Source organism: Vombatus ursinus, unplaced genomic scaffold (genome assembly GCF_900497805.2).
Source record: "Vombatus ursinus unplaced genomic scaffold, bare-nosed wombat genome assembly UNPS02011572.1, whole genome shotgun sequence".
NCBI lineage: Eukaryota > Metazoa > Chordata > Mammalia > Diprotodontia > Vombatidae > Vombatus > Vombatus ursinus.
Window position 1 is genome coordinate 3,032,904 of NW_020951350.1, and position 11,822 is coordinate 3,044,725.

At 39.7% G+C, this 11,822-nt stretch overlaps 1 pseudogene; it reads right to left on the minus strand.

The window, feature by feature from the left end:
- Positions 1 to 5,186: 5,186 nt before the first annotated feature.
- LOC114039013 lies at positions 5,187 to 5,633 on the minus strand (annotated as a pseudogene).
- Positions 5,634 to 11,822: the final 6,189 nt, after the last annotated feature.

The window sequence follows — 11,822 nt, forward strand, 5'->3', positions numbered from 1 at the left end:
AGAGGCAAGGAAAGAATGCAAGCCAGGTTTGGGGGAACAGTTCAAAGGCATGGAGGTGGGAAATGGAAAATCACATGTGGGGAATTAGCAAGTAGGACTGGTTAGGTTCCTGGAAATTCAGAGCTTTGCTCATATGGGTAAAAGAGAATTCAAATTACCCAATTCAAGGGTAAATACCAACACAGATTTTTTTATTTATACCATGTTCATTGTCATTGTGTGGATTTGCTTGTTCCCTGTCAAGTTGTGAAAGGCAGGGTCAACGTGGGGCCTCAGAGTTCATGTGATTATAGCTGTGGTAAAATGGGTGATTGTGGATGGCACCAAACTTTCTGGCAAGAAAGAAAATATCTGTTATACAGATCCATGATTGATAGCAAAAATTTTAAGGAAACATGACTTTTGTGAAATAAAGATGTGAACTGTGCTTACCACTCCCATCCCTGCAATCATTTTCAAAGAAAAATTAGTACTACCCAGTTTCTTCAGTCAAAGCCAGTCTTTTTAGTATTGAAAGTAAACTGTAATTTCTTCCCTTGGAAGAGTTTATGACCTGATAGAGATAGAATTATTGCAAATAAGTGAACCAAAAAAAATTCATGTAAATATAGCAAATGCACAAATAAAGAAGTATTTGAAGCTGCCCAAGGAAGTACATATGCTAATTCAATTCAGCAAGCATTTATTAAAGGCCTACTCTGCAGAGCACTATGCTAGGTGATGAGGATACAAAGATAAAATAAAAGCCCTTGCCGTCAAAGAGATTACTTTTTTATTCTTACGACAGGTACACAAATAAGTAAATACATAGTAATTGTAAGAGAGAAAGTAGTGGAGTTGGGGGTGGGGGTGGGGAAAGAATCAGGAAAGGCTTCCTCTAGGAGGTGACGCCTAAGTTCTGCTTTGAAGGAAGCTAGGGATTCTAGGTGGTATAAGTGAGGAGGGAGTATATTCTAGACGTGGGAGACTAATTGTACAGAGGTACTACTCAGGCAGGAGATGAAATGTCATGAAACACCAGTGCAACTGGAATAGAGAATGTCTGAAAGTGAGTAATATGAAATAGGAGCCGGATTGTAGAGGGCTTTAAAATTCAAGGCCAAGGAGTTTGTATTTTATCCTAGTCATTGAAAATTTTTGAGTAAGGGGGTGATGTGTTTTAGGACTTGTTGTTTGTCCTTTGTTCTCAAAGAGGACCATGACATCAGGGAGGTGATGCCATGACATGTAAGTGAATTGGATTTGAGTGAGGGAGGGCTGTGCAATGTCACCAGCCTCACTTTCTCCTCCAGAGCCTATAAATTTGGCAGCAGTATACAGGACAGATTAGAGAGGAAAGAAACTGGAGGCAAGGAGATTAATTAGGGGGTCACTGCAATAATCCAATGAAATGTCAGTATGAGAGCGATGTTGTGAAAATAAGATTGACAAGTTTTAGGAAATGATTGAGAGTGTGGTTAGGTAAGGGAGAGAGATGGGAGTTCATCATAAAATATTTTAAAAACATTTTCTCTCACTTTTCTCTATCCTTTATTGTCTTATTAGGGTGTATGAGATATTTAGGGAGGACTAGTACTTCTGGTGTGAAGGCTGCTTTTCAGGGTTGCTCATCCACCTTGTTTTTTTTTTAATTAATTTATTTTGAATTATCAACAATCACTTCCATAAGCTTTTGAGTTTTAAATTTTTCTCCCCCTCCTTCCCAAAGATGGCACACAATCTGATATAGGCTATACATATACATTCCTATTAAACATATTTTCACAGTAGTCATGTTGTAGGTAAGAATTAGAACCAATAGGAGGAACCAACAGAAGGAGGAAACAAAACACAACAGAAGAAAAAAAATAGTAAAATAGTATGCTTTGATCTGCATTCAAACTCCATAGTTCTTTCTTTGGATTTGGATAGCATTTTCCATCATGAGGTCTTTGGAGATGTCTTAGATCCTTGTATTACTGAGAAGGGTTAAGACTATTAATATTAGTGCTCATCCACCTTTGTTGCTCACCTGTCACCCAGCTCTTACTTGTGGCTCCAAGAAACTGCAGCAAATGCAGTGGCCACAGTCAGGTAAAACTGTCTCAACAGACAGGCTAAACCAGGTTGAGGGTAACCAACAGGCTTGAAATCTGTCGAAGAGTTAGGGGATGTCCACCCCAAGCATATAAAGACTTCCCCTCATGAAATGGGACTTTGTTCCAATGGCCATGAAGGCTGCTAAAGCAGGTTCAGTGGAGTGCTTAGAGCTTGGTATGCTACGAAAGAAACCAAGGTCATGCACTGCATCCTGGGCCATTTCCAGTTGTCTAGACTTTTGTCTTCCCACTGGACTTCAACCACTCTGGAAGAGAGAGCAAGGCTGACAACTTTGTACAATTCTGCCTCACTTAAATCCAATTCGTGAGCAAGTCAAGACATCACCATGTGATGTCATTAGTCCTTTTTGAAGGTGGAGGACAAACAGCAACAATTATCATTACTTTTATTTGCCTTCTGTCTTCTTTACTTATTCCTTATTTCTTGGAAAGCAGCACTAAGTTGATGATACATATTTGTAACATTTTGTTTTTCTTACTTTCTCAATAGATGGAGGAGGGAAAAATTGAGAACTGAAAATTTAATAAAATTGAATTTTTTGAAGAAGGAAAGCAGGGCTGAGGAGGTTGTTGATCTCTGTTCGTTACATTCTAAGACAGGCAACAATGATACTTAAGATCAGATAAATAAATATTGAACCGAAATATAAGTAGGAAAGAAACTACAAAACAGGACATACTGTGAACAAGACATTGACCCTCCCCTGAAGAAGCTCAATGTTTATATTGCAAATGATATTAAAGGGTACCCATATTTGTAGGTGATTTGGTAAGGACAAATGATTAGAAACTTACATGTAACGGAGGTAATTTATATGATTTTAGGCCTTTTACTTTTTTCTGCTCATCCTCCTGTGAATTTACTTATGTCTCTCTATGCAGACCTGCTTCCCCCAAGGCAGGACACTACTAACAAAAACTATTATTAAAATTAAATTGAAATAGGCAGAGAGCATCTTGAGGCTATGATTCTATTTATTCATGGTGTTTCCAGTTAGTTGTTGACCACAAGGGGGCTTAGGAGGAGAATATGAATGGATTAAAATTTGTAAAGGTAATTCGAAGTATTTACCTTTTTTTCTGTTGAGTCACTATCATCATGTTCCTAAATGTTTCTGGACTGGCACTTAAAGACCTTTCCTCTCCCAAATCTGCCCTCCAGTCTAACTTTACAGACTTATTTCTTATTCCCCTCAGCACTCTATATTTAGGTGAAATTAGCTTGCTTGCAATTCCCCAAACTTACCATTACATCTCCTGCCTTTATGCTTTTGCCCAGGCTATCCGCCCCAAATCAGTATAATCATTTTAAACACTCTGCTTATATAGTATATAGATGAAGTCCATATCTATAGCACAGGTTCTGGTGCTGAGGTTTAGCCTTGTCCAATCTCATCCAGTTAGGAAAGAGCTCCTGCCAAGAGCCTATCCTTGGCTGACTGGCATTTTTCTTAATGCCTCTAATTCCAGCCAACCAACAATCTGCTTCTGCATTATGTGATTAGATGACTGGAACCAGTTATGGAAATTCTGCATTCTGATTGCATCGGGAAGAATGCTTTTTATATTCTTATGAGGACTGGGCTCATCAGCCAGTTACACCCATACTAAACATGGACATAGGAATGAAGGTTCAACTTATAGATCTCTCTGCTTCTTACTTATTTTTTCTGATGAACACCTTGGGATAGCTTAGAGAGCGGTTGTAGGAGGCACTACTGGGTTTAAGAGTTCCTGGGAAGAGCTCGTTGTTCTGCCTCCCTTAGGGATGCTAGATGAAGTTACCAAATTATTCCAGACTTCGTGGCTCCCAATTTCTGTAACCCATGTAATGCATAAACAAATGTTAGTGGCTTTTATTACATTTTCTATAAAAAAATAGCAGAGGAATGGAAAGAAGTCAGAGGGTTAAGAAAGGGGAATCACTGTGGGTATATGCTGACAAAGTGCTGCCATTTGCCATAGTAATCAGGGCTTTTCTGCTTAATTTCTTCTTACGGGAAAGAACTAAAGCAAAAATTGTTGGAAGTGTCATGGTTAAGGGCAGCTTCCTTCAGAGCCACGAGAAGGAGAATTTGTCTTTAGGGCAGCAAAGGTCATTGGTCCACTTGGCTCATTGCTCATTGGTCACAGTCATTCCACAGGTCTCACCCATATTGTTAAATGAGCAGCTGTCATTGTACTAGCTAGAATAAAGCCTTCTTTCAAAGTCCTTGAAGAAAATACAGAAGCACAGATCTCATGCTAAGTGGTTGACTCTGCAAAGTCTACATGCTCTCAGGATGGAGGTGACCTGACCATGCGCCCTTGAGCTATTGCTTCCTTCTTCTTCCTCAGGATGCGTTTTTTCCCTGGAACTCTCCATAAACAATCCCAGAAGCCTTTACACAATTCATGACTTCAGTGGCCAATCAAATCCTGAGAAAGCTTTCAGAATCTCTATGGTTACCATGGCTCAGGGCCAGATTCCAGTGCAGGGTTATATCTGAAAACCATTTCCTCCTCACCTCTCTGGCAGATTGTTTAGTTTCTTTTTAAGGCTTGACTCAGCTCAGGTACCACATCCTACAAGAAACCTGTTTGTACCTCTAAGTGGTTAGTGTGTTCTCTTCTTCCTGAAAATACTTTGCACTGACTTATCTGTATATGAGTTGTATTCACTCTAATAAAATGTACAGTCTTCTTGGGGTAGAGTCCAGGGGTGTGGGGAACCTGTGGCCTCAAGGCCCCGTGTGGCCCTCTAGGTCCTCAAGTGCGGCCCTTTGACTGAATCCAAACTTCACAGAACAAACCCTCTTAATAAAAGGATTTGTTCTGTAAAACTTGGACTCAGTCAAAAGGCTGCATGCACCCAAGGACCTAGAAGGCCACAGGTTCCCCACCCCTGGTGATAGACTGTTTCATTTTTTTTTTTCCATCATAAATGTTGTTTATTAAACATTGAAGTTTACAAATTAATGTGCACCAATTACTGGTATCGATGTAGTTGGAGAGTATTGTGCCTTCTCCAAGCAGCACAGCAAGACCCTCCAATATAGTATGGTGCAATTTGTGACCCTTTCCAAAACCCCTGCTCTTTCAGCCAGTTCAGGTAAGCCCGCACATCTCTCTGTGTTTGTGCACTGGCTTGGTGATCCATTGACTGTCGGGGTTTCGTCTGATAGCTTTATGGAATGGGTCAATAAGAATAACGTCAAAGAATTTGTAGGTTAAATCTTCACCCACCCAGTAGGAGTTGAAGAAAGTGGAGGGGAAGTGGCAGCCAGCATGTTCTTCTGCTACAGACTGAAGGCTCCTGGCAAACTTCAGCTGATTCACACCATGACGCACGGGTTTACCATAGGTTGCACCCTTGGGAACTGGACGCTTTTGTCCACCATGTCGAACATGAATACGGTAGATGACATAACCTTGCTTGGCCTCGTACCCCAACTGGCGAGCTTTGTTGGGTCTGGTGGGCCATGGGGCTCGGTGCAGGGCGGACAGCTGGCGGTACTGCCAGCAGCTCACGGGGCAGGAGGAACCTCGTGGCATCTGACTGCTTCTTCCTTCATAGCTCCTGGATGTATTTGTAGGCCCCATTGTGGCTCACACCTAGCCTGCCTGATGGCTACCGATTGGAAAAGGACTGTTTCATTTTTGCCTTTGTATGTCCTGTGTGTAGCAGGCTTATAAATGTTGGAATTAAATTTCTTTGAGTGCTGTGCATATTAATACGGGCTGAAGATTTGAATGAAGTGAGGCAAAGAGAGGCAGAAAGTAATGAAGCATACCTACGGAGACCAGGCGACAAATAAATAAGAATTCTAATAACCATTGGACAATAAGCCCAGTAACAATGGAACTGTAATTCTTCACGCTACTATGGCTTACTACTGACATCATTACAATAACAATGGAAAGTTTTAGAAGGACAGGCATACAGTTTTGTGAGTTACTATATAGAAAATGGCACAGAAGACCTTGAAAGATCATCTGATTCAGGTAGGTAAATACATGTCTCCTATTAGGCTAGATGGTTGTTCAATTGTTTTAAAATATAGTACTGTTTTGTTATGCAATATTTATTTGGGCAGGGTTATTGTCTTTACAACATTTTTTATACATGATCCTTTATATACTTTATGTACTTATATCATAATTATTTGGATTAGGATTAATGCAGTGTGGGTATGACCAGGCACCCCTTCTCCTTATGGTTATATCTGGTTTTATTTCTCTCTTTCTGGATTGGCTTGCTCACTCCAGATTGCATTCATGTTGGTGGGAATTTCCTGGGGAGCGGAGTGGTTTTTCTCTCTGGTTTTCCAGAGGGGTATAGCCTCACTACTATTAACTCACTCTTAGCATCTGAAGTGTATCAGAGATAGGGGACAATGAGTTGTGTATCTGCTATTCACAACAATTGCTTTCAGAGCTCCTACCAGTATGGTTCCCATTTAAATAAATCAACCAAGATGACACCATTAACTCTTAATCATGAAGCATTTACTATACCTAATGTAAAAGTAGAATAATTATAAAAGTCTACCCATAAACCAGGGCCATATTCTCCCTCCAAAATAGAAGGTGTCCCTGAGAAAGAGTTGGCATAAAGTTACAGAAACCTAGCAAAAAGACACATGAGTAGAGAATGGCAATTCACAACTGGACTTGATGTCCTTGGTCTCCTTAGGGAACAGTATACACCAAAAGTCATCTGCTGGGCAGGTCTTCTCCTCTGCTTGTTATTCCCTTCAAATCACTCCTTGGCTAAGTTCTAAGACAATGTTATACTCTTTTAGCTAAAAGCAATTTTCTTAAACACTGGCTCTGCAGAGATATTCATGTCAGCTCTCTTTGCTGTCCTCTGAGTGGTTTTCTTCTCCTAATACCAAGGTAAAGGACCAGGCCAAAAAACCTCTACATTTTTCCAGTCAACTCTATTTAGTAAGAGAGGATTCACAGCCCCCCCCAATCCATTCTCAGCAGCAGTGCTTTTCTTCCAGTCAGCTCCCAACAGGAAAGCTTTTACTCCAATCAGCTTAGCTCCCAGCAAAAAAAAAAAAAGCCTCTTTTCCTCCACTTGGCTCAGCTGAGGAACAGCTCTCTAGGCTATTTTTTCAGTTCTCAGTTTAATTATTTTTCTGTGAGCCATCTACTCAGCTGGACTTGGCTAAGCTCAGCTCCCTTTAAGCAGTAGAAAGCATTCTCAGTTATAAGCCCTTCCTCCAGGTGGACTCTGCTTATCTCTTCAAGTAGCAGGGAACATTCTTGGTCTCTATTTTGCTTCTTCAATCTCCTCTCTTGTCTTTTCTCTTCTCTGCTTCTGTTCTCATTCTGCTTTTGGTTTCCCTTTGTGACATGACTTACTCCTGTCTTAGAGTGAGAAACTAAAAACCTGATTTCTGTCAGATGCACCACAATAGGAACTATGGAATTGTCCCATATTTATCAAAAAGTTCAAGTTTTTAGCCTTTCCCAGCAGTTCTCAAAATCTTCATTATAGGAAATTAGCTGTTGGGAAATAAGACACATTGTTCATCTTTGCCTTTAGTTAGTACTTTTTGTCACCTTTCTCAGAGGTTCTCTCAAAATCATCCACATTTGTCCTTGTTTTCACAAGTAGAATTGTCCAAATACAAAAGAAGAACTTTATGTTAGAATTTGTAATAACCAAGTCTAGACTTGCCTCAGGCCATTTCACATTCCTTGAAGTGGAAAGAATTTTGTTGGGTGTCATATCCTGCCTGTCACTTATTACCTATATGGCCTTGGGCAAGCCCCAACTTCTCTTGACCTCGTATTCCTCATTTGTAAAATGATAAAGTTTTGAACTAGATGACCTCTAAGGTACCTTCCAGCTCTAAATCTATGATCCTATGATTTGTAATAGTGTAGTACCATTATTACTGAGACCCTGGTGTCAGAGTGTCCCTTCTGATACAAGAACTTCGGTATAAAATCTCTCAGGCTCCTAGAGAATACCTGGAATTCCAAAGTTTAGCATTCTTTCTTCCCCAAAACAGCCCTCAACTTTCCGGCAAGCCTTCAGGCCAACAATGTAGTTAAATAGAAAAGATTGTACCACAAAGACTAGAAGGGACTATTATCCTTCCCTGGACCTGCACAGTCCACATGACTCTTAAGTACCAGTGAGGGGGAAGGTCTGAGTTTTTGCCTCTAGGTAGAGTCTTTGTGCCTTTTGGATACTTGGTTTTTTCCCCACCTCTAGTCCTTGGTTCTGTGGTTCCCTGCTATATTGATCTTTCTCCTCTTTTCAGGACTCCACTACTGATTCAGTGTCCCTGCCTGATGTAGGCTGCTTCTCTCCCAGAGACGAGTAACTTGGGCACAGTGGTCTTTAGCACAGATCTTCCTCCAGGTCTTTGAGAAGTTTAGTGTCCCAATTTGCCCTACTAATATATCTAGGTTCACAAAATATCACTCCTTGTTTATGACTGTCATCTGTGGTCTGCATGGTCAGATAGCTCCCTCTTGCACATGTGCTTTGGGAGTTACACACATTAAAGGGGGAGGACTTGGACCTAGCTCCTTTTGCTACAAGCTTGCTACATTAATTGTACTATAATATATATTTAGGTAGTTAATGATAAGTATCAGAAAATACTTTTCTTAACCAGCTTTTTATACTATGTAAGACCCAGCAAAACAATGAAGGCAGTTCAACCTGTGAAATAAATTATCGTTACAGTATAAAAACATAATCTATTAAGATTAACAATGAGCTCTTTTTTACAAAAAAATCCAGTCTCCCCCAAGAGGAATTTCCTTCAAACTATCTGCCATTTTTATGGTAATCACCATCAGCAAAAAAAATATTTTAAATGTGTCAAATTGCTTGAATGTGTCCTTTTCATTCTTCATGGAAATTTTATGCAGATCTGAGGAGTCCCAGCTTTCCCCTTTTTTGCATCTGCTTTTAATATGTTTAAAACACTGTCATCTTCAAGCACTGGAGGGCAGTGCTCTATGTTGCACTGCTAAAGTCTGGTCCAACAGAGAGCACCCCAGTGAAGCATGTAAAACACGACATCAGGTTGATATCTCTCTCCCTGAGGGCCTGTGACAATTAGCAGGTTTCATTTTACTGAGTTTAGTGAGCAGATGCCTGGTAATACACCAGATATTCCTCTACAGAGGAAAAGATAAATGAAGAATAAAACTGAAAAGTGAGTAACAAACTAAAGAAAGATGTAACTTTGATTAATCAAGATGTTTGAACCATGACTATAATGTGGTTTTAATGCATAGGGAAAGAAGTAGTCAGTTAAAATGGCTATAGATTTCCATTCATATTCAAGATATGGTGGGCTGTAGGGCAAGCCAAGGACCCTGACCCTAGAAAGATTCATTACCAAGACATTTCCTCCTGAATGATCCATGTGAGAGGGTAGATAAAAATAGGGATGCTTCTCCATGATGACATATTAAATTGTAATTAATAAAAGATAAGATAGCCACTGAAATTTTTGTTTTGGGGTCCAGAATTTTATGATATTTGACTAGTATCACATAGTAGAATTATAACTTGAATGGGAATCTAGAGATCTGGAGAAATATGGAAACAAAGAATTTTAAACTTTAAATCATCTAGTTCAGTGTTTCTCACATTTTTGAAGAATGAAGACTCTTTTTAATATAAAATAGTTTTATACACTGATCCCTCACCCCAGCCCCACACATGAAGGTAGCTATTGATTGAGGAAAAGCATACTGACAAGCACCTACTATGAATTTAGTAATGCTTTTAAATGGATTCCTACTTAATCAGTGTCAATAGCATCTACTACATTTGAAAAACCTATTATTTGTGCTATATATTTTATTGGAGCTAATTAGAGGTCAGAATTATAATTCTTGTTATACATATGGAGTCCTTATAATATCTTCAGTGATCTAATCTCACACCTTCATTTTGTAGATGAAGAAGCTGTAGCCTGAAGAAGTACTTGGCCAAGGGTCCCACAGTCAGTTATTGGCCCAGCCAGAACTGGAGCTAACTAGCTGCGTCACTTTGGATAAGTTGCTTTGGTCTTGCTTTTTTTAACTGTAAAGTGAGAAGGTTAGAGCAGATGATCTCTAAGGACCCTTCCTGAATTATGAGTCTATGATCTATGATTGGATGTTCTTTCTTCATATAAAGTTATCACATGTGATTCTTCCATCCTTCTCACTCTGCTTTCTTTTAAGAGACAACTCTATTTTAGTTTCCTAGTGGTTTTAAAATTGAGAAACTCAATCTAAGAGGCTAACTGAGAGTAGAAGGTAGTTAATGGGGAGAAGGAAAATGGCCTAAGACTCCTTAGGCATTCAGTGGGGTAGGGTTGATAGGGGGACCTGCCTAGGAGGAAGATCCTTATCAAAGGTTACTTTGTGACCTACTAAGAAGAATATTAAGGATGTGTGCCTCTGGGCACCTTTTAAGTACACATACATATACACACACACACTCACTCCCAACCTACAATTAGATCAAACACATTGTCTTCCCAAACTCATCTTCTACCATTTGGATATTCTAGTAGGTAAATAATCTAAGGATCATATATTTAGAGCTGGAAGAGACTTTAGATGTCCTCTAGTCTAATTCCTTTATTTTATAGATAAGGAAACAGCCAGAGAGGTTGTGATTCACTCTGGGTCACACACAGTAGGAGAAATGGGCTTCAAACCTATGTCATTTGACACCAAATCCAGTGCTCCTTCCACTCGTGTCACTTGTCCTTTCATCTCATCAGGTATAAAGGCCTGCGGGTCCTAGTTGTAGAGCTGGATTCTCAAGCACAGCTCAGAGGAGGAGAAGAATCTATAAGAGCCTATAGATTATGCTGTTTTGCTGATTTCCATTAACAGGAGAGGGGGATTGCAGAATAAAGGTTATTTTGGCCTTAGGAATCTGTGTCTGCTGTTAGCTTGCTCCCCTCCCATGCTATTGTATGGTTTCTGAATGCCCTTGCATGATTACTGTCCTTGCACTTAACGGAAGTGGAATTTCTCAGGACTGTGAGAATAGTTGATAGACACAATTTCCTGGAACCCTTTAGTCTTCTCTAAAATGTAGCGTTAAATTAGGGCAGTTCTGTGGTACAGCAGATAGAGTGCCAGTGGATAGAGTGTCAGGAAGACCTGAGTTAAAATTTGGCCTCAGGCACTTACTAGCTACATGACCCTGGGCAAGTCACTTAACCCTGTTTACCTCAGTTTCCTCATCTGTAAAATAAGCTGGAGAAGGAAATGACAAACCACTCCAGTATTTTTGCCAAGAAAACCCTAAATGGGGTCACAAAGAGTTGGACACAACTGAACAACAACAAAATATAGTGTATAGAAATGGACAAAACACTCCAGATGTTACGTGTCCAGGGCACACTATGGTAGAACTATTATCATCTCCCTTTATAGGTACTACATCTCTATCGCAGCATGGGAAGCTTTAGGATTTTTTTGGCTTCTATGTCACACTGTTGACTAATATTGAATTTGCAGTCCACTAAAATTCCTAGATTTTTTTTTTGTAAGAACTAATGCCAATTCTGTAATACCAATTTTTACAGTTGATTTTTGAACTAAAGTGTAGAATTCAATATTATCCTTATCATTTCATTTGACTTGGTCTGGCATCCTAGCCTGTTTAGATCTGTCATCCAACATGTTAGTTATTCCTCCATCCTTTGTGTTGTCTGTACAGTTGATGAGCACAACATCTATCAATTCCCATCT